At 23.1% G+C, this 25,659-nt stretch overlaps 1 protein-coding gene across 6 annotated transcripts in view; it reads left to right on the top strand.

Annotated features, from left to right (window-relative positions):
• Positions 1–25,659, top strand: part of LOC136970000 (homeotic protein ultrabithorax-like) — a 92,248-nt gene that overhangs the window by 41,331 nt on the left and 25,258 nt on the right. For 4 of the 6 annotated variants that reach the window (XR_010879916.1, XR_010879917.1, XR_010879914.1 and 1 more), the window contains exons 2-4: positions 10,249–10,368; positions 13,158–13,214; positions 23,015–23,121. The gene's annotated coding sequence lies outside the window, so the exon portion shown is untranslated. Of the gene's footprint in view, positions 1–3,704; positions 3,867–10,248; positions 10,369–13,157; positions 13,215–16,997; positions 17,213–23,014; positions 23,122–25,659 lie in introns of those variants that run through there. The other 2 variants (XR_010879915.1, XR_010879919.1) reach the window with 2 other exon arrangements.

The following is a 25,659-nucleotide window of genomic DNA, read 5'->3' as shown; positions in this document are numbered from 1 at the left end:
TTATTGTGAATAAAAGTTATTTTTCGTTTATCTTATGTTCGATATTAAAATTTTAATCTATAAATCATTGCACAAAGCATTCATTTAAACTAAACATTAAAAATATATATAAAAATTCTGTTTCAGAAGCAATTACATTATTTTATCAAAAGTTTTCGGACACTTTTGCGATTATCGTCAAGATAAACTAGCATGATATTCGTATGTAGAAACATGCATTGATATAACATAAAATATAGAAGGATATAGTGATAGAATACAAAATGTGTGAAAAACACTAACTTAAATTATGAATTTAGGAAACAATTGTGTGTTTTTATGTATGATTTAACATAAGTAGAATGTGAATCAAACGTATTTAAATCAAACATAGCTCTGCGTACTATAAAGCATCTCTCATAGTAATTTTGTGAATGTCTTGCATGGATAAGAACAATTTTGCACGCAAATGAAATATCTGAATATAATTTTTATATTTCATAAGTTTATTTGCCTCTAATTTTATGTATAATTATATTACTTAATTAAATTTACATCTTATCATGTTATAAAACATTGAATTTTCAGAAAGTTCAATATTCTATATGCAACTACAAATTTTCAGTGATGATAATGCGGAACAAATTGTTAATATTGCATACACTGGTTTTAATTACTTTTAAACTTATGCAAAATAAATATTGATAATTTATTACTAATTAAGAGCAAAATGAGCCTATTTAATCTTTCTTGTCGTGTTTAATTTAAAGATTTTTAATTAAAAATTTGAATAAAAATTATGTGAATCTTCGTGCGAATAAAGAATATGTTTAGTGCAAAAATATGTAATATATTACATATATAATCTTACTAATATTTAGAAGAAGAATAGAATTTAAATATATTCTAGTAGTAGTTTTATTTAGAAATCATATTTAATCTAACTCTACAGTAAATATGATAATATTCAATTAATTTTCAGTAGAGCAACTGTGTGTTTACTATGAAAGATTAAAAATACATACAGAATACAATTATATATATATTACATAATAGGAATTTGTATAGTAAACAGTTTTCTTTACGTCACACTCTTCGAGGACATTTTCTTCTAAGGTTACAAGATAAATAAATAGAACATTTAAATAGACTTTGGTAAGTAAACGAAATATTCACATCTTAAAGAAGTTTGGCCGATATTTATTTTACAAGTTCGATATAACAGATCTTTATTTCACATAGGGTTTTTGTTGATGAAATGTAATAGGCCTAAAACTTTCTTTGCAGCGGTTTCAAATGTTAGGATTTATTTTACAGCGTATAATCATATAAAAGATTTGTTGCTAAGTTAATTGGTTCGTGAACTGATTTCACAAATATCTGAATGTCGTATAGTTTTATTTAGGTGTCATTTGTGAAATTTGAGGACGGTTTATTATGATACGAACAATGAACATATTGTTGTATATGCTATGGCTTTTACTTCAGCTCCCTAATTTTGCTGTATTTAGATGAAAAATTTCACGGTTTTTACTATAAAGTAGTCACTTTTCTGTTAGAATAACTAGACTAATTTATATGAAATAAACTTTCTACAATAGAAAATTCTTCTTATTTACTATAATAATTGTATAATTGTATTCTGTACAATAATATATAATTAATATAATGAAGAATAAGCTAACAAAGTATTCATTCCAAATTTTTGAAAATTGTTCATTTTTTTCCGAATATTCAATAGAGTTTCTTTATTATCATCTAATTTGCATTTCAATTTATTATTTTAGTGTAATTACAAACAATAGATAAAGATAATTAATAAAATATAAAGTTTTCATAACGTAATTCTCTTGAATTTACGTATTTCACATTGTAGGCCGTTAAAAAATACAGTTCTCTAGAAAAATACTAAGAATAATCGTAGTGTATGTATTATTTATTATAAGTTATATGATTTTTAATTAAAATTTCATATACAGTTCTACAATATACCGTTTATTTTATTTTTTATTTCTTCTTGCAAGATTAAGATGTCGGCATCCGACATTAATAAAATATCAAATATAATATAAAGTGATTGTTAATTCTTTTCTTATTATTCTTATTTCATACAACTTATAATAAATATGTCACATACAATCAAATTTTAAATGAATATTTAGCCTACATCATTCATAATTCATTTTTTGGTGTAATTTTAGCTTTCTTCATATTAATCTATATTAAATTTTATGCTTTAATTTATATATGCTGTATATTTTTTTTATAATGACAGAAACATTAGAAATTGCAAAAGCTTGATATTTTTGGATAAAAGTAGCCCTAATAAAAAATTACAAATTTTATTTTTAAGATAATATGTAGGCAAGAAATAAGCGGACACTTATTTTAATAAAACCTAAACTTGTTTTTATCTGTCTGCATATTTTATAAGGATAAATGAATCTTTATTATAAGCTATGTGAAATAACATTCGTGTCTAGAAGATACCAGTCTGTACCGCATTATCCCTTTGGTTTGATACTATTTTATTGTTTTACTTTCTATTTATCAAATTACTTAGTTTTTACGTTAATCTGTAGAATCAAATTCGAATTCAAACTTTTCTTCATATATGCTCTGTTGCAAAATTCGATGCCGGCCTGCAACAGTAATCAAATTCTGTACGAGGAATGGTAGTAAAAGACTTTAAAATACAGTATAATAAAATATCACAGTACAAGGATACCTCATTGAATAACTGTATCATCATAAATGTTTCATATTAATAAGTTATAAGGCTACCTTTTAACATTGATCAGTTTGCATTAATTGGCCAGACTGCGTGTACCACTTTCGGATTTATTGAAAATGTTTTTTAATTATGTGTTATTTTGCAGTTCTTGTTGTGAAATGTAATAGTGAAAAAAAAAATATATTTAAAAAATCCATTACAATATCATTCTACGTGTAGAATTTCATTACTGACGCACGCCGGCTTTAATGGCGTCCAGTTTTTGCAACAAAGTAGACCTATATAGCTGATAAAAAAAGTTTGAATTTGATTTAAATTCTACAAAAAAATGTATAAAAAGTAAGTAATTTTATAAATAGAAAGTAAAACTATAAAACGGTACAAACCAAAGGGATAATCAAAGACCCGGCTTTACGGTGAATCAAATTTTTGCAACAGAGTATAAGGAAACAAATAAAAATAAATGCCTTATACTGTTTATTATAAAACTCTTAACTTTATAGAGTTAGAGTATAACTCTGTTAAACATAAATTAAATCATTTTTAAAAAATTAAAATAACAAGTTGCTATATGACTAGTTTTATTGTATACAAAGTATGTTAATAGAAAGCTGTTAGAATGCTCGAAGAAGTAATACAAGTTCGTAGAATTTTACACGAAAACAATTATTTGTTTCTTTATAATTTTATTTTACTTAAACAATTTTGCAATCGTCTATATAAATTTTTTTTTTTTTTGTAATTTATAAGCTAAAGCGCTATAATTAAACAATTTAAACGCTACAATTATTTTCCCAACTTTTAAATGCCTGAAATTTGAAAGCCTAACTAAAAGCGCATTTTATTTTCTTATATTTTCTTATAAGTTTACTTATCCTGGATGGAGTATATTTTTATTTCTTTGCATTAGAATACCAAAATGTTACCGACTCTTATAGTCCTTGTTTTACGATGTAATTTAAAGAAATTTTTATAAATTTATGTTCCCCAGATGGATATCTTCGAAAGAATCATGACTCCGACATAGTTGGTCATATCGTTGACAAGTGGACCTGCTCAAAATAAAGAGTAATATGTTAAAAACAAATAATAAATAGACGGCACGATGTTCTGCAATTAATGTCTACTTCAGAAAGTTTATGAAACTAATAATGTAAGGTATCCGAAAACTAAAAACTTATCAAATTTATAATAATTATTTAATATAAAATTAAAATATTTTAACTAATAATCTAAAATAAGAATGTTTCCAGAAAAAAAGAAAAAGAAAACTATTTAAACTATTTTATTTTATTTTCAATTCAGTATAATAAATTTACTATAATAAATTTGTTTACTTTAAAGTGTTGTTTAATAAATTTAACATAAATAATAAAATATTATATGTTATCAATTGTGGCATTACGTTTTAAAGATATTTATTTATTTGAAAAACTAGAATGATGTAAAGAAGTAGGCCTGTAATGTTTGCTAATGGCAAAAACAAATTGCATTAAAGTTTTATCATTTTTAGAAGTTTGTTACAGCCATAACAACTATAATAAAGTGTTTCGTCCGTTTACGCAACAAAATATTTTATACGTTGCGTTAACTATACGATTTTTTTTATTTTTTCTAAATGTCGCATTATAGTCAAACCGACCTCCTTATCGTCTTTCGCTTGACTTATCATTTTAGCGATATTTTTGTTCCCAAAATTGAGAAAACCGTTTTGAAAGTTGGCGTAGCATTCAAGATATCATATTCACATAAGAGGGAATTTCAAAACTATAAAACTAACTTCAACCTTTTTTTTTTTTTTTAAATAGTTGAATTACGCAGAACCAACCAAAAGGGATAATAATGAGAATATGTTCTCGTTCATTTGAATATATTATCAACTTTTGTAAGGTTTAAAAGAGTCATTTTATTACAAAATTTAAATATTTATAAATATAGAATTGTATAATTTTCTTTTTAGATTTAAATTTTATATGTGAAAATTTCTGATAATTGTACAGATATATTTTATAAGCTGTAAATAAATCTGTGGAGATATAGCCTACTTCTAGAGTGTGTTTAAGCCGTTTCCATTTATTTCAAATTTAATTTATAAAAATTAATTTTATTAACCAAACTAATAATACGAGTCTAGTATATTTTGAAGTGACGGAAACTTGAATAAATCTTCGTATGCTATATAAATTATAAAAGTTGTTTTCTTAAAATATAATACTCACTTTATATAATTTTTTTATAATATGCATTTTATTTTGTTATAACTTATACGTATTTTATAAAATGCCTATTTAATAATCTTATATATTAATAAAATAACTTTATTTACTATATTAAGAATTTCTTAATTGAATTTTACGATTTAAATTAGGCTAAATATAAAACTAAATGTGTTAACGTTTTTATCTGTTAAACAAATAGGCTATATTTAAATCGATATTATGAGACATCGTTTTAAATATTGCTTGGATTTAAAATACAAAATAGATATTCCCTGAATTAATTAATATCGATCAGAATTCTATTTTAATACAATTTTGAAAAATTAGATAAAATTAACCTTAATTATTTTATATATTATATTATTATCATATAAAATCTAAATTTTATTAATGTTTGTATTATATAAGTTATATGTGCATGTTAAAAATACATTTTTAGTATTTCTTGTATAGTCTGTTATTCGATCTATCGGATGAAGATTTAGGTTTTTTAGGAAAGAATTATCTTTTTTATAGATTTTCGTCCGATGGAACACAGAGCTAATAAACGGTGGTTCCTTTTTTTTTTTTGGGAAGGACTATGTCTTCAAATAATTAATTGAAAGAATTATCATTTAGGCCTAAATGTTGAAATTAGAACTTTATTTACGATAATTTAAATCAATAATTTAAACAGGACACAAGTTTCATATTATTCTAAAGTCATGCAAAAATATTGACGGAAAGAAGCGCTAGATAAAAAGTTCAGAAAAAAGACATCTAAAGAAATTTGCTGGTATATACGACTCCATAATAAACGGACCACTCTTCTATAATTTATTATTTTTATTTAAAATTAATAAATAATGTAGCCTATATGATAAAAGGATTTTATTTATAAATATATAAATGAAATATGAATAAGAAAGAATTTCTTTCTTTCCTACTTCAATTCTCTCTATTCTTTTGAGAAAATTCATCTTTATGGATGATTCTTCATTAATCTTTTGAGTAAAAATTAATCCAAAATAATTCTATCAATTCTTGACTATTGTTTTAGTAATCCGGAGATATTGAATTTTTCATTCCTAAAGCGTTACTTATTAAACAATTATATTGACGATGCGTCATTTAAACCAATTAAACCGGATGATTGAAACTATAGGAAACTTCTGTTAAATAAAATCTTAATTAACTTATTGATATTATTCATTGTCACAATTATCTTTTGTCATCAATAGACTCACGCAGCGCTTTTTTTTTCTATTTAACTGTTTCCGTGTGACTAATTATGAATTCTAATTATGTAATTTTAACAATATAAAATAGTAAATGTTATGTTATAGGTAACTATTAATAACATTATTAAATATGAAAGCAATAAATTAAATAGACTTACAGTATATAACTTATACAGTATATATATGTACTGTACTGTACAATACAAGCCAAAGGTGTAAAGAAAAATGAAATTGTTAATTTTTTATATATCTGTATTTTACCAACGTTACTAAAATTTTCTACATATTACATAGATATATTATATTTGAAATGATTTTTACAGAATTTTTAGATATGCTATAACCACCACATTATTATATAAGAGAGATAGGCAGAATTTGGGTAAAAGATTAAATGAATATGAAGCTGTTATATGTCTTAATATAAACAATCACAAAGATATAATATACGGAACAAACGGGATGTATTGTACTGTAGAATAGAAAAAAGTATAAAGGATCCTACATCACGAAAACGGTGTTTATAAAAGAAAATCTTAAGAACATATAGAAATTAGGCAAATTACTAAGAAGTGTTAAGACGTTATTTCCTTATAGTAGTGTGAGTAATGTATTAAATTCGTATAATTATGTCGTAATTGGACTTAATATGAAGCTTGGTTTCAAAGTTTGGTGATTTTATCATGTTAGTCCAAAGATTTTGTTTTAATATGTTACGAGTAGTATTAATTGCTATTTGGTTTGATGTATCAGTGGTGATCTTTCGTATCATGTAGTTGCATATTTCTATATTTAAATGATGCTTGCTGCAATAAGAAATATGAAACATTTTATTATATTATTATTATTATTATTTAATTAGTATTTATATAGGTATTTTAAATAATTTTAGTGTTACTGAGAAGGGAGAATAAAATGTAAGCTGGTCCGAAAGGCATTTAACAATATAGGCTATACAACCAGCCAGATAAAGTTTGAATTCTATTTTTGGAACATTGAATTACCGAGAGCATTTTCATACACTCGCAAACACAGGATTACGGAATTTAAAGAATTATTTTTTATGAAGTTCTAGCATGAAATTCCAACATTAAACAGAATTTTATAATAGCCTATTTTTGTTTGTAATATTTAACTTTTAGCTATATAAAAAATATATACTGTGTATGTTAAAAAATGGTCTTATTTTATATTAAGAATTAGCGTATAAAACACCTTTTATGTAATACATACACAGTATAGATTACACTATATTTTCTGTTGAATAATGTAGTATGTTGTTATCATAGTATTAAAAATACAATCACATTAAAAAATCTTAATAATAGCAAAAAAAAAATTAACCTGATAACTAAAATTAGATTATTCATTATTCAAAAAAATAGATCTAGATGTAGATTTACTTTGATAGTTAAATGTCTGTTAAAGACGTGTTACAAAGTTAAATAGACCTACTTATAATAGAAAGAAAACATATTAAATGACATTAACATATTTAATTTGCCTAGTTTAAATACAATATTTTAATTAACAATTCTATAATAAAGTTTTTATCATTAAATATGGTTGTCTTACTGTAATTAGGATAAATTTAGCAATTTAATCGCGTACTACTATTTCAACTGAAAGTTATTAGGATGCCAACAACGAATGAATTTGACGTTAATGTTTTAAATTGTCAATTAGTAAACAACACATAGTCAACACTCCGCTTGTCATTTATTCGCATACCATTGCTAGAAACACAGTTAATGACTCCATTAAAACAGCTATTGCTGGCAATGAAATTTTAATTAGTCAAACCTTCGACTACTCACCACTGAATCGTCAGTAATCAGAGTTATTTGTACAAATTTTTCAACATTTTATTGATAGGCCTTTATTTAATGAGAAATTTCTTTTCACTTGTTCCCTTTCTGCGTGTAATCTTCAAAATTACGTTAAAGCTGTTTTCGTAATTATAACGTCATTACAACGCGCTATGACATAATACGAGGAAGACAGTAAGGCTTTATTGAACAAATTTTATGAAGATTTATTCTTCAAAAACACTCGAATCATGTTTACAATTTTTTAAATTATAGCTAAATTTTTGTTTAAAAACAAATAATGCCATATTAAATAGCATTAAAGCAATGGTTACCTTTATAGACATATTGTATTAGTATTACAATATTCCAAAGTTATTGATCTACTAAATTACTAAACAACTGTTAAAATAAGAAAAAAAAATTGTATGAGAATAATATTTGCTTGGAAAAATAAGCAAATATAAAAAGAACGAATGAAAATAATTTTCAGTGAGTTCAAAAAATTCATATATTTTATAAAAATTTATCTTTCAAAAGTGATTTTGAAAAATTCAATAAAATATTTTATTTTTAAAATTTAATATTAAAACAGGGATTAATTTAAATCGCTTTAAAAGTGTAGTATTAGCCTATACAACTCTCTTACAATCCGATGAAAAATGATGTTTTGAGAAATTAGTTAAGAAATATATCACGCTTAAAGATACATGTATTGTAGTTGAAAGTATATTTTTATGTGCTGTTGTTTTCATAAAGTATACTTTAGAAGTGTGATGAAATTTGGCATTTTAAACACTGATTAATTCAATCAATGATTTAAACACCATTCCTACTCTAGATATTCCCTCCTATGAAACGTGGCAGACTAATATACGGTGTCCGGCACCGCGTATAATTATGGGACGGTTTCGGCGGCTCATAAACCATTTCCTTCCATTAAACTTCGGCAGTTCCGCTAATGAAACGTTCCAGACATGATAGAGAGCTGTAATTATAAGAAACCGTAGACGACGTTAAGGTCTACTACAAGGCACCCCGAAAATTCCTGAAAATTTTTCGGTGGTAATAGAGGTCATTGAATTTTCTTATTTGAAGTCCCAACTGGATTAAACGGAGTTAAGATAACACTCATATTTTAAGATAATATTCATTAATGCTTATTCTTAAGTTCCTGAACTAAATCATTCTTATAATGAAAATATAATGTTGAATATTTCTTCAAAAGTTATGCTAAGTGTAAGATAAACCCTAAGTCAATTATAACTTTTAGAAAATTAACATATTTTCGGAAGTTTATTCATAAAATTTATATTATCATCTGGAAATGAATATTAAACAGCAAAGGAATGAAGTTTAATATTTTTTTTATTTAATTATCTAGTAATTTTATTGAACGTAATAATTAATTAAAGCGAAATGTTAAATATAGTTAAAATTTACGAATCCATTAAAATATAACTTAAACGTCTATTTTAAAATTTAATATTATCAAACTAGAAAACGATTTCCTAAATTCTTATTAGGCCTATATCAAGTAAACTATGTATTTATGTATTATAAATAATAAGCATTAATTGTAATTGAATTAACTGAATTCGTGAGATTATTAAATGATATTTAAGCAAATTTAATAGATTTTAATTTTAAAATTATTTTAAGATACTTTGAAAAAGTTGTTAAATAATTTTTTACTTTGAAACGACTAAAATCTCAACTTTAACAAATAAATCTTTTTTCTTAATTAGTATAAAAGGCTACGTTTCTCTGTTAAATATTATTTCGGCCTATCACCTAGCTTAGTAATTCCGAAAGAAATATTCTATTAACATTTTAACATGCATATTTATGTAATGATTGTGTTGTAATAATTCATGGAATTGAATTAATTTATGATGTTATAATAAGCCTACAATAAAATAACTTCTGCAAAATAGAAGTTAAACATGCGTATACGAAATCTCATTAAAGTTAATCATTAGATTAATATTTAATCAAAATATAGGATTATAATTGAAACAATTTTTAATTAAAAATATCTTTAATTGATTGTAATTTGATATTTTTTATCTTTACTGTTCAGAAACAAGTTTAATTCTTCTCACAATAGAATTTTATTTTTAGTTTTACTAAAGATGTAATGATTAAATTATATTAGATTCTTTACATGTTTAATAGATCTATATTTTTTAATAAATATAAATTATTATACTTGTTAATTTTACTCTAATTCTTTCTTTTCTCTATTACTTTTAGAACCAAATAACTTTATTTCTTTTTAATTTTAGATGAGTTTCAAGAACATGAAACAGACCAAACGACGTATGAAAGTTTTTATGCAACGATATTTTTTAAATAGACCCAAATATTTACCTTATCTGTATATCAGGAAAATGTATATTTTCAGCGTAAGTTATTACATTTTTGTTTGTTTAAAGTAACATTCTTTAATTAAAAGTTGTTAAATATTATTAAAGAAACTCTTTTTTAAACGAATTTATTAGGTATATTTATTTACAAAGACATTTGATTTAAATTTCTATGAATCTGTTTAAATCAACCAGTTATAATTTTTCGTTAAAAAAGAAATATGGTCCAATACTTAATTAGAAGATTTAAATAGTAAGTTTTACTAGCACATTTGTTTTAAAGAGTGTTTTAGAATAATTCAATTAGAGTGTACTGTACACAGTACAAGGCTTACAGATGAGAATGGCAGATGCCTAGCATATCTCAGCTTTAAAGGTCCATTATACGCAATTTAATATCAAAACTATAATTTTTATATCTAAAAAGTTTGAAACAAAATCGGTATTTATAATCATGATGTTAATGATAGAATTAAAATATGATTTTAATTTTTCAAGCCTAAAAAAATCTTTACTATAGCTACATTTTGATTATTGTGTTGCATTTAAAATAAATATAAACGAGCTGTTCAAAATAGGAATATTTACATTAATTAAATAATAATAATTGAAGCTAGCTTTAGTAAATATCTTCATGTATAGCATACCAAATACTTGTGTAAGTCTAAATTAACATAAAATAAAAAAAAGAAAACAAATAAGAGCATTCAAAATTTGATTTTTAAAGAGAAATTAATTCTTAAATTAAATTTAAGATTTTTTTTAAAATTCAAAACGAAAATAATATCCGTATTAATCTAGAATATTAGTTTTTCTAACTAACATGTCTTAGTTAAAGGGTGAAAGCGTTGTTTGTTATTTCTGCAATGTCTGAATTTAAATACCATTTCTATAATAGAATCCGAGAGAAGTAATTTCCATACCGGAAGGAACGACCACACTATTAAAAGTCGTTTTCGATTCACTATCAGGAATAGCGTCTTCAATTCCTTATCTTCGCCGTCTAGGCAAACTGCCACTCTCTCCACTTTGATAGCCCCTGCAGTAGTTTGCATGTCGTCTTTATACCCTTTCTCCTTTCACCAGACTCGCAATATTACGACGTCGTCAGAGACTGTCCTATCCATGCCGTCATCTAACGTTACCCTGTTATGGTGATGGCTGACGACTCTAGAACGTTACTCATACGTCCGGAAGGACAACTATACGACTTTTCCTGTTTTCTTTTGCTTACTTACGTACTCATTTGATGTTTGGTAGCCATCGGCACTTTAGTTTCATCGAGTGGATTTTTGAGGCACTCGTAATTGAAAATATTCACTTTGAATAAAATCGTATGTCTTTAGAATAAGAACACGAGGATTGATTGAACTAGACGAGAATCTAAAGGATTGATCCAACTTGTAATGGTATGTTAAAATGTGATAATCGTTAAATGCTAAATAGGATAGGTACGGTTATCTAAGAATGGAATCTTAAATGACTTTAAGTAAAATGAATATTAAAAATAACGGCAGTCACAAACTTCATGTTATACTCTCGCAATAATCTATTCATATATACTTTTTAAATATAATTTAATTTGGAAAAATACAAGATTTTCATTTAACATAAACTTAATTACGTAAAGAGAAATTATAGAATTTTTAACAGAAAAATTGAAGATAAAATTACTTTACTAACGAGATTGATAAACATATCGCGCTTCTGTTCTGTTTTCAAAATAATAATACTACAAATTTAATTTTGTTGTGGATTCTTTGCCAACTTGGATCATTACTTTCTGAATTACTAAAAAATAATGTTAAATATGTATCCGAACTAACTTCAGAATGTTTTTCAATCGGCTTTTAAAAAAATTAAATTCATTTTAAAACAACTGAAATATTTTCATTAATTTAGCAAATTCTATTGGCTTGATTTTTAATTCAATTTATTTTTTAGTCTGCATCATAATACTTTCTGAATTTAAGTGAATTTGTTTCATTTCAAATAAAAGTATTTGTTCGTATTTGTATCTGTAAAAATATATTAATAAATAATTAAAATAATTAATTATTATTTTTTGTTTAACAAATAAAAATATTGTATAAATGAATAAAAGGTTCTTAAGTTTATACAATAGCACAAATAATCATTACAAATAAACTACTGATCGCTTTTTAAAGAATATATTCTGTAAAAAATTTAAATAAATAGAATGGATATTATTAACAAAAAATCTTTGAGATTTAAATTAATTGTATATTTAAAAATTTATATAACATACCGGTAACTTACATAAATAGGCTATATACTTTAAATTTACCAGTAAATTACATAACTAAAAATACATTCTTATTGGAAGAATTTTCTTTATATATAAACTTGTAAGTTTTTCTTATTTTTTTCCTTCCTTGAAGTTATGACAAGGTCCTGCACCTGAGATATAATTATAGTATGATTAGTTTTTAATATAATATAATATAATTGTTTATATCAATTAAATACTACACATACCAGTACTGTACATGTATATAATGTATAACTTAGGTATATATAATCACAACAAAAGAAATTTACAAGATTTTGCTTTAGATTATAATTTAATATTCTGTATTTTACATTAAAATAGGATTTCGAAAATAAGATTATAAATGCATTTAGCTTTTCAAAACATCATAAATGCAAAGTTAATGAATTCTTTAGATTATTTAGGTGAAAAATAATCTATGTTAATTTTATTAATGTACAAAAGAATAATAAATAAATAAATTATTTAAATAATACTTAAATATTTTATTCAAAAAATACCTATTTAATAGCTTATTTTCATTTTTCAAAACTAGGTAGCCCCTGCAAAAGCAGCTTTTTTTTATACTTCTGTATTCAGCTGAGAAACATCTGTAAGTGAAAATTTTAATTTTTATTTATTTATTTATTTTTTTATCTCTCAAATTTTACTTTATAATAAAATAATTTATAGTTTGTAATATTCAATTTTATTAAATTATTATAAATTGCTAGAATTATATATAACTTTTGCAAGAAATATTTCCAATCAACATGGATTTTTACTTCATTTTTCATTCAGTTATAAAAACGATATTGTAATCGAAGATTCGATTATATTTTTCGTTTATTGGTTCACTCAATAAAATCTTGTTGTACTCAATTGATTCTTGTCAGTAAGACAGATAGACCGGCAACAAATTGCTGTTGCAATTGAAAGTTAGAAAGCATCAAGAATTAGTTTTTGATTACGTTAGTTCTTAATATCATTTTATCAACTTTTGAATTTATTTTATAACTCACATTTAAAAAGCTACATTAATTTTTGATGTTGATATTAGTTGTTTTGTAACGTGTATTATTAAATATCTGTTTATATGTGAAATAATACTTTAATATTGCTATTTATAAAAAAAAAAACTAAACAATATGGAGAGTATTTAAATTTGTTACATTAGTTCAAAACCTAATTATTGTTTTAATCATTTTTTAATAACAAATTACGAATAGAAATATTTAAGAGTAATTTTAAATATTAAGTTCTGTTACATTTAAATTTGACTTCATAATATATTGTAATTATGACCATTATTAATTATTAGAATTTACATTTATATTGTTTTACTTTAGCAAGTTTGATAAAATAAGTCAAATTCGATGCTTGAAATAATTTTTTTATTAATATTAATTCAAAAAGAATTAAGTAACAAATTAATCTTACAAATTGGAATTTTAAATCATTGTTTAAATAAATTAAAGTAATAACATAACTACGGTATAATAAAAACATTAAAAATTAACTTTTACAGTACTAGCTTAATATAACGTCCATTAAAGTACAGTACTTATTACATAAAATATGCTTTTAATTTTAAATAAACAAATAAAAAGTGAATTTATTTATAGAAATGTTTAAATTTCATAAATTGGATGAATTTTATAATGTTTAAGTCAGAAATTTGAAAATTTGAATTTTGATTGTGAGGTTTGAAATCGGCGAATAGTAGAGTTTCTTTTCTGCGCATGTCTTCTAGCATCCAATGAAGCTGTTTTCTGTTAGGAATTGACTCGAGCTTTCATCAGCAATTCCTGGAAGTTTCTATATCAATCTATAGCTTATATCCTTTTATAGAATGATGCTATTTTAGAGAAATGTTAAAGAAAATTGTTTATCCAAATATTTTTAATGCTGACTTTATAAATTCTAAAATAATAATAACTTTCTATACGCGAATACCATAATAACTTATTGAAAATTGCGTTTATTAGATTATCTTCTTCATAAATATACTAATATTTTTAGAAAATAAAAACTGTTTTAAGTAACTATAGAAAAAAAAATCAAATTTTTTAAATTTATTTATTTTTTATCATCATTTAAAGATCAAATATGGATTTTAGTTGCTCTAAACATCGACATTTAAATAAAATAAACTTAAATACCGTTTAATCTTAATCAAAAACTATAAGTAAAAATTATGTTTAAATAAATTATTATAAATTTATATATTTTTATGTGTTTGCTTCTAACAAATAAGGTTCCGATAATGATAAACAGTCTAAATATAATCTTAGGAATAAAATTCGATAACCTTACAAACTTATTAGTCGTTAAAATAGAAGAAATTAATGATTGATGATTTAAGAAGTTATTTTAAAACATGATAAATCAATGATATTAATGAATATTATTAACAGAAAAAAATCTATGAAATATATAGTTTAAGTAAATTATCATTTCGATTATTATTAGTAACGGAATGGCATTCGTCTAGCTTAACATTTTTCGCAAATAATTTATTATGTTCAAAAATTTGAAAAAAATGTTATTTACTTAAGTGTAATAAGAAAGCAAGCTTACATTAGTAATTGAGTTACATTAAGGTTTCAAAATGTAACGAATAATTTTACAATTCTGTAAATAAATTAGTGTAATTAACATATCTGTGGTTTGAAGATAAACATAACATAATATAATATCAATTTATTATAAATTAATTTAAATAAAAGCTAAATAAACTGGCGTTAAATGATTGGTTAATTCAGTTTTAGACACTATCTCTTTCATTGGACAATACAAAAACTTTATTTATAGAAAAAGAATGTAATTGTATTAGTATTGTATATTTATTAGAACTAAAAATAGATCTAAATCAATTTTATGATGTCAAAAAATATAAATTCGTAGGCTTTTATATAGGCTATAATTAGATCAATTTAAATACAAAATTATTCATTTCCTCAAATAGTTTATTTAGATTTATTTATTAATTTAGAAAGTTTTATTAAAAACGTTATTAATATTTAATATATATTAAATATTACAAATAAAAATAATTAAATTATATGTAATAATTTATATAAATTAAATTTATCTGTAAACTTAATATAAATTTTATACTTGACTTAACACGCTATGTCTTCACTTAACACGCTATGTCTTCACTTAACACGCTATTGAATTGAATGGACATTATACCTAAAAATATATTTAGTCGATGTATTAATTAATATCAAATTTTAATTTAATTTCATGTACTTTACAGTTCTGGTTTTTTATTTATTATTTAATTACTGTTAAATATTTTAGGTTTTCGTATAAATCATTTAGATCTATTATATTTCTTTTAAATACTTTTTAATAAATCATTTAAAGAAAACTATTTAGATAATAAATACAAGCATATTTTCTTTAATATCTTAGTTTTATAATTCATATTAGTTCATTTATAATTAAAATAGTATAAATTAACAATATAAATCAATATTTAAATTATTTAATAATTTTAAAAGTGCGTTAAACAATAGCTCAACTTGAAATACTTTACGAAATAATAAAATATATTTATAATAAACTTCGTAAAAATAAAAATGAATTGTTTAAAATACTTCATAAATTAATTAGCTTATCTTAAACTAAAAATGACATAATTCTGTGATTTCAGTATAGGATGAATTAGTTTTTGCACAATAAAAAGGAAAAGATTCGTTATAAACAAAAACTATAGTGACTATTGCGGTACCTAGGGACGAATCAGAATGAAAAGTTACCGAAATGTGGTCATACATTTATCTCTAAGGACAAATAAAAATATAATCTGAATAAAAGTCTATGAAAATAATGGTAAATAAGTCATTTGTTCTCATTAGACACCGATATCTAGAGAAAATAGAAACATAAACATATCCAAAACATCGCAAATACTATTGAAATAACAGCAGTCGCGCCGCGAATAACCGATGGTAACATTCCCGGAAAGCATCGAATCAGTAACAATAGTGATAAATTTGGTAAAAATTCATATTCAAATAACAGCAACATTATATAACAGTATTCTGATGAATTTCATATGTTAATCTTATATGGGCTAACGAGTAAGTTATATTAAAATTTATATTAATTCAAAATTATACATTAACGTTGTATTATTATGATATATATATTTTAGTATATTTTATGTAAATTGTTTATAGATTTTTATATTTACATGGAACAAGGTATGCTTTCTATGAATTATGAGTTGTATAGGCCTACAAACTTTATTTTCAATTAAATTTTAATGCAGTTTAATTTGTCTCATGGAATTCATTTTTATGAATTTACTATAGGAACAATTATTTTAAATCATAAGGAAAAAATCGGCGAAGATTTATTCTGATTTTAATATTTGAAATAGATAAGTGAAAATAAAGGGACCTCTGGCGGGAAATAATGAAACTACGTACATGGACTGTCATGATTGGATGATTTTTCTCAGTAAGGCTTCAGCTACGATTGGAAGGTCATGAAACAATACAACTATTGGTTAGATTTGATTTTCAATTATTAACTCGTTTCTATTGTATATTTTAAAGAAAACTTTTAAAATTTAAAGATGAGAAATTTAACGAAAGGCATAAAATGAATAAAAATATATAAATTGTCTCTAGGAAATTATAATTCGTTACTGAAATCGAAAAACTATATATGTCTCAATACAGAATTTCAATCTATGATAATGAGCTGTAACAGTAAGAAGTAAAGAAAACGAATAATTAAAAATTAGAAAATGTTTTATCAAAATTTCATCATGTAGCATTACTACATTTATTTCATGAATTATCTATTGTATTGTAATGATTGAAAGCTTAGTTGTAACATTTTGACCTAATTAATTAAGTAGACCTTTCTGCTTCTACAAATTTGGCTCGGATCAAGATGAAATTTATATTACCACAGATTTGTATAGGAAAAAAAAATGATTTATTTATCATTATATATATATTTTATTTCAGCCATGTCTACTATTTTTTTGTAAAATGGAAAGAAATCTTACTACAGGAGGCATTGATTTTCACTATGCCTATAAAGTAACACGCATAAGTAATTTTATATAAAACGTAACATAATAATGTTATAAATGGAAGTATGACAACACATTAAATGTAGCTTGTGAATTCAAAGTATTTTGAAAAATAAAATAGGATAGCCATTATGGCTTCCAAATTTGGACTATTTCCAAGAAATCATTTCTGTAAAAAAATAAATAAATAAAAATCTACCTTACCTAAAGAATTTATACAATGTTGATTTAAAAATGACTTATTAATAATACATAGAAGTCATTTTCACATTTACTAAATATCTGAGGTATACTGGTTTTCTTGCAATCTGCAAAAGTAGAGAAATACAACTGTAATTCTTAATAACTTGAAGCTTATTTATTTATTTATTTAGTTTTTCTTTAAAACATTTCTCAACAACCCATTGAGAGTTTCTGACAATGCCTTTTTAAATCAAATCCAAACATCGCATTAACTAATAATAATAATTATAATAGTTCAACAAATCATTAGCTTCCAAAATATTAAATTTCGATACTATTAGTCGAAGTTCAATATTATGAAGAATAATTTCTACATTAATAAATCATTTATCATATCTCATTTTGGCGGAATAAGTTATGCAATAGTTGAAGTAATTGTAGATTTATATTATAATTATTTTCACTTAAATTTTAATAGAGAAATAAATTTATGGAGTCAGTTTCTATACTTTTTAAAATATAAATAAATTGAGAAATACAATAATATAAGATTTTTTTGTGTTACTTTCTTTTATTTTAAACTTTTTTTTACAAATTTAAAATATTTTAATAAAAATATGCTCTAGTCAACCTTCAACTTAATTATTGATTTTATATTTAATCTAGATTTAATGTATTTAACGATTCAGTGACCTTTCTGTGATCTATTCACTATAAACAAACCAAAGCCTATACTTTGTCATGTTATCATGTAGTCATGTCTTGTTATATTAGATACGAAAGATAAAAAGTATCAAAATATGTTGTTAAACGTAATTTGAAATTATAAATTATCTCAATAATTTAATATCAACATTCACTAAGCTGTATTAGAATACGTTTTCTTACTTACATTTTATAATTTGCTTTATTATAAATCCTAATTTTTTAAAATCATCTTTTAAATTAATTTAACTAAAATTAAATATTAATTAAATATTTAATTGTAATTCTAACTATTTATTTCTTTCTTGAAACTGTTATATAACAGATTTAAATCGAGTTTTATCGTGTACAGGTATCAATTAATTAGATAAAGTCACATTTTGAAAATTGATGCTTCCATCAGATCATTTGATTGAAGTGCTATGCTCAACCAAGTACAATGAAAGTAGTTAAGATATCCATCAGTTCATCGTTATTTTAGTCGTTTAAAAATTTCCAATAGACTGTAATGAGTTATATAAACGCGAAAATAGCTATATTTATCACAAGCTAATCGTCCTTTGTAGTATAAAGTTATCAGTATACTCGTTTATAACATCACCAATTGCATAATAAACATAACGTTTAACTACAAAGTGCAGAGAATGTGAGGAAATGGCAATAAACAGCTGCCACGAAACTCGGACACACCTCCACTCGAGTTCAGATATTCTGCAGTTCTTCACAGTCGGTGTCCTTCTTGTCAAAATTCCTGTTTACTTCCAGGCCAGACTTCAATCGCTATGATAATGAACCAATTCTTTCAGTTCTAAGAACAATTTTCGATTGCACTATAAATTTTAGTATCGGGATTGTGAAAACATTCTTTTCCATTTAACTAAGAAAAAGCTATAAACTAGAGATCTAAGAAGAAATTTTTAGACTTACTGAAAGACATTTTTGTAAGCAGTTTTTATATTTTAGAAACAAACCTGTTAGTTTTTATACACAAATATACTTTTAAGTTATCTTTCCTACAAAACTTGATATTTTTTCCTTCAATTTAATATTTAAATGGATTTACCTTAAATTATTTTAGAATTAATTTTTTATCGTTTTTTATATTATATAACTTATTATTATTTGCGATTTCCTGAGTAGCTTTTCATTCTTTAAAAAAAATTATATCAAAGGTATTCTCTTTTCAAGGTACTGTACTGTACAGTACTCAATTTATAAAAGTATTCTTAAGTTTATAATTCGTGCATAATTAGTTGCAAAATAATACAAAAGAGCTCACATCTAAATATTTCTTTTATTATTATTATTTTAATCCTCATATTTTAATTTTCATGCACGCATTTTGGAATTAAGGTCAATGTTTAAAAATCTATGATAAAGCTATATATGTAGGCTAATTTATACGATATTATAAAGAATTAAATTTTTATTTGGCTGTGATGTATTTAATATACTTTATATTTTATTTATTGTTTATTTAAAAATAATAACAAAATATATCATAACTAGTTTGAAATTTCGTTACATGCCTTTTATTTAAAACATTAATATTAAACAAATTATAATTTTTAAAATTTAATTTAAAAAATAAATTGCTTAAATTAAATTTAACTTCATATTAATTTATAAAATTGAATTCAATATTAACAACAACGCGTAAAATGTATTTTATAATAGTTTAATTCAGTATTTAATTAATTTATTGCTCCTTAAATATTTTGAAATTTGCAATGCTTATTGTTGTTGTTATTTTCGTTTTTTTGAAAAAGTATTACTTATCTTGAATTATATCATTATATACCAAATATTATAAATATAAATAATTATTTAGTTTTTTAAATATTTAAAATTTCGTTTCTTAATTTTGAAAATGGAATTTAACGAATAAAGAAAATAGTAATTAGATTTTAATAAGTCAACTAAATTTACTTTTTCAGTGGGAAATGATCTTCATTTCAGTAACTTTTAATTTAATATGGTTTTTCTGGTTTTTAAATAATTTTATTGACCAATTGAAGTTTTGGATTGTGGTCATGGTTGCCCAAGTTCGCTTCACACATGCGCTTGACTATCCAATAGCAAGCAGCCATTTTGAATTTCAGCCTGTAAGCATGCTTCTCTTCAAAACAACTCTCGAAAACATTAAAGAAGAGTAAATATGACTTTAAAATTTAAAAATTTCAGTATTTTTGAACATTTATATGTCATAACCCAACTGCTCGTGACAGTCGGATATGTTACATTTTATAATAACGCGTTTTAAATGCACTGTTTTAGTAGTTTTATTAACAGCTGCAAAAGAAACGAGTTATCTTTAGTATTCAGAAATGGTTTGAAAAATTGTTTTTAGATTTTATCGCTATTCAATCCTATATTTAAAGAGAAGATTAAATTTTATTATCTGCTGATATAAAAAAAGTGTTTTCATCAGCAATACTCCGAGATGTGTTGCTGTCATACCCGTAAAAATATTTTAAAAATATATTAGCCAGATAGCGGAATTCTATTAAAATTTTGGCACATTTATACTCTACAGTCCAAATGTTTAAAATATTGTAAAAATTATTCATTTTATTAACTTGTTTTTTAGATTTCGTATAAAGGGAAAAACAACAAGAAATAATTCAGAATTAAACGAATTATGTTATATTAATGGCTAAACATCTATTATTTAATAAAATTATTCTTAAAAATATTTGAAAGTATCTTCTCATACTAATAATTATATCCATCGTAATTCCAAAGTTAAAAAAAATTATTTTGATTTAATAATTCACTTAGGTATGAAAATTTTTATATTTAGGTAAATAGTTTGTAATCAATCAAGTAATAATTACTTAAATTAATCAGATTATTAAAATATGCTTTAAAAATTTAATTAATCTTTGTTTTATTACTATTTAATTCAACGCTAAAAGCTGTTTAAAAAATAAGAATTATCGACTTTAGGCCTAAATATTGAATATAATCTATCTAATATTTTTTTATTTTGTAATCTAAACCTACTTTAATTGCAAAAATGAATTTTTTAGATTTTTCAAAGGTATTTTCGGTTAATGTAACCCTTGGTGCCAAGATGGCAGCTCGTCTCTGATTCCAACAAGGAAACAGTGGGACGTACGTTCTAACCTAGCCTAACCTATTCTAATAACTTGGTTGCTAATAATTTTGGTAATTTATTAGAATAGGTTAGGTTAGGTTAGAACGTGCGTCCCACTGTTTTTTTGTTGGAATCAGACGAGCCGCCATCTTGGCACCAAGGGTTACATTAACCGTATTTTCTTAATATATTTAATTGTTAATGATAGTTACAATAAACTAATGTATCTGTTACTAATTAAATTAGATAACTTTCACTAATTACTTTTAAAATGATGACATTTTGAAATTTTTTATAACTTTTTATTTATTTATTTTGGTTCTTCATCCATTTCTCAACTGATAAACATCATTAAAATTCATAAATTTTATCGAAAAACATTAGAAAATTAAGCAGAGACAATCTTAATATAGGACTACACTTTAATAAACTGTAAACTTAGCAAATGTTATGAATTATAGAACGAAAGAATTAACAAAAATTGTAAATAACTGCATATATAACTCTAGTTTGATACTTAATATATTTAATATGTAAATATGAATTGGAAAATAAGGGCCAATGTCATGAGCATTTATTTACCTTTGACATTGGCCCTTATTCTTCTAAACTGCAGATAAATGATATAAATTATATTTTATTCAATATTAAATTCGATTCATGTTAAAATAGAAACTATTGCTAGAAATGAAAATACCTAGTTTAAGAAAAAAGCATAATGAAATAATTATGACTTTCATTTTATTATTTAAATTATTTAAATAGGCTTATAACTTAAGAATAAGCTGTTGTTATTTGGATTAATTTTTTTTAAGTAAAACAAAATTTAAAATAAAGTTTGTTTATAAAATTCTCCCAAAAATTCTAAACATTTTAAAGATAAGTCTTTAAACTCCAAAGATACAAAATAAATTGCAGAAACTACAATTTTTCTAAAATTTATTAAAGGAGTCTATTTAAATTTAATAAATAAGAAAATTTCTAAACGAATTATATTCTAAAACGTATTTAAAATCATTATTTTAAGGTTATTAAGTATCTTCAAAATAAAAAAAAATAAAAAAATTTAAAAATTTGAATATGTACTGTACTGTGGTACTTTAACAAGCTACTGAAAATTAAATTTAAACTTTCAGTTTAAATTTTTTTAAAAAAAAACCATCTTTAATATATAATTTTTATCTTAAAATCTGGTAACTTTTATTGTTTTCAATCGATTTTACATCATTTTTATTTTTTGATAATATTACGTATATTATTATTTTTTGCAACTATTATTAATTTAAATATATTTATGAATAATAAATTAAAATAATTTTATTTTTACGAAATTTTTTTTCAAAATTTCAAAATTTATTTACAGATTTTTCATGATTCTTTAAGAATAGTACCGATTATTTTCACTAGAGGCGCTACATGTATTAAAGATATCTAAATATGAAAATTGAAGTTTTCTTTTCGTCATTCAAGGTATTAAAAATCTTTATGTAAGAAAAATATTTTATAAAACGTTCTTCTGAATTCCATGTTTCATTTTTACATAAAAAATTTATAATTTTATTATATATTTGAACAAATTAAATTAAATAACATTAGTGTAATAATGTGTAATTTATATTTAAATAAAGAATCATTTTATTTTATTGTGAATTTTAGATTAAACTGTTTTTATAGGCTTGCAATAATAAACAATTAATAATAAATCTAATTTTAAACTTTTGGAAGTGAAAGTAGCTTTCAGATATTTATAACTTTTTCTTAAATATTATTTTAGAAACTTTATTAACATCACAATAAATATTCTGTTTATTCTTAAGATAAAACTTTATAATTTGAATTAACTCTGTGATTTGTATGGTAAAGCTTGATTTCGAATTTTATAGATTAAGTAGTACAATTGCTTAAAACGGTTGGAATCATATTTCCTCGGGTAATATACAGTTATATAATTTATTTTTTGAAGCAAAGTATTTAAGTATTAAATAATTTTGGGGGCTAAAAAACTAAAAATAGATGAAACTTTTAATTAAAAATTTATTGAAAATAGAAAAATTGAAATCATTTTCAAACCAATAGAAGTTAATTATCTCTGGGCGTGAAATTATCTCCATGTCAGCTATCATTGTAAGATTGCCTAAAGGATCTCCTTGTTTGGTCCTCTTTGTATCAAAACCGAAAGAAATAAAAGTTGCATCTAAATTCCAATGCACGATTCGTCTTCTAATCTTGCCGATTCCTGAAAACTTTCTTCAAACACAGTGATAAGTTTGTTTTTATCGGGATTATAAATTTTTGTAGAAAATCGAAGTTTATATAGGCTTATATTTAGACTTATATAACTTTCACCTCTGCGCTAACCTTGTAGATTATATTATATTTGCAATTTATATTATTCTATAAGAATTGTTTGGATTTAGTTTTAATCATAGAGAATGTACAAATTTCTCAATTTTAAATGCGCATATTTAATTTTATCTTAGAAATAAATCATTAAATCTGTAATAGTTTATTTTTTAATTTAGAAAATGATAAATAATAGACTATCTCGAACGTATTTTTTAAATGATTAAAATGCTAATATTTGAAAAATTTATAAAAATAAATTTGCTTAATTTTGTTTTTATGAAAATGTTTCTGTAGTAAATAAATTATTTCATTTTGAAAACTTTAAATAAATTAAAACTGAGCGGGACTAAATCAAGGCTTAAAGAAACTTTTTATTTTTTTTCTCTCTTTTTTTTACATTGCCTGACTCCATTCATTAAAACATAAAAAATTTTATTTAAGGAGCTTGTTAATTATTTATTATAAATTATATATTAAAATTATTGGCCTGAATTTTTTTTTCAGATAAGATTATATCTCCAATAAGCCAATTATAAATAGAAAAAATTTCGATAATCTTTTTACCATACGAACTTGACTTAGTCCACATACAAACATATTCTTTGTAAATTAAAAATTCATAAATTAAACGAAAGTTTTTTCCCCACGTAGTAGAATATTTAAAACAAAATTTAAATTTTTATATTATACATTTCATTCTCAAAATTATTTCAATTTTGTTTTTTTTTTTTTATTTTAGAAATATTTTAATTTTAACATAATATTAATTTCATCGATAAACGTGACCAATATTTTGGATTTTCTTATACTTTTTCATACGATTTATTATTTTGATAAATTGCTATTAAGAAGAAAGCTTGCAAAAAGTTCTTATTATGACCTTCTTATGTCTTATAAATTAAAAATATAGGTTAGAATAAGAATAGATTGTGTAAACTTAATCGCTTTTTTTTTATAAATTGCTTCAAATTTTATCTCAATATGTAGATTACAAAAAATACTTATAATATATGTGATATATACAACATCTTTTTAAATATGTATAAAGACGTATTAAACAAATAATAATTTAACTTTTGATTTAATACTTCTAGAAACGACTCTTATTGATTACTTTTATTTATAATTGTAGGCATTTTTTCTTTTATAAAATATTACTTTATGATACGTATGTTTCATCAAAAGATAATATTTGTATTATAAAAGATTCATTTAGTAGGCCTACATGCAAGGTTTGAAAATAAAAATATACACTGTTTCATTTTAAGTTTAATGTATTAAGTATAAATCCAATAAATTTTTAGATAGTCTAGTTTGAATTTATAGCGATTGTGCTTTTATCGAAAAGTTTTAAATTAATATGATTATTAAAACACAGATGAGTTAAATTTATGTCAAATTTTAAATACCTTTAAAAGTGTTTAAATTAAAAGTGCGTGAAAGTTTAAAATAAACTAACCAAATTGAGTAAATGCAGGCCTATTTATTAACTATTTTAAATTCGTTTAAATTTTATTTTAAATGGCCCTAATTTCAATATTAGCTAAATTAATTAATTCGGATGAACTCGCTACTATTAATTTTAATTAAATGTTTGAAATGTTTAAATATTTTAATATAGTATTGTTTTAACTATGCAATTTAATAATTTAAACTTTTTAA

Source organism: Centruroides vittatus, unplaced genomic scaffold, assembly GCF_030686945.1.
Source record: "Centruroides vittatus isolate TY-2023 unplaced genomic scaffold, ASM3068694v2 contig_1863, whole genome shotgun sequence".
NCBI classification, from domain to species: Eukaryota; Metazoa; Arthropoda; class Arachnida; order Scorpiones; family Buthidae; genus Centruroides; species Centruroides vittatus.
Note: the sequence above shows the minus strand (reverse complement) of the source record. Positions and strands in the feature narration are given on the sequence as shown.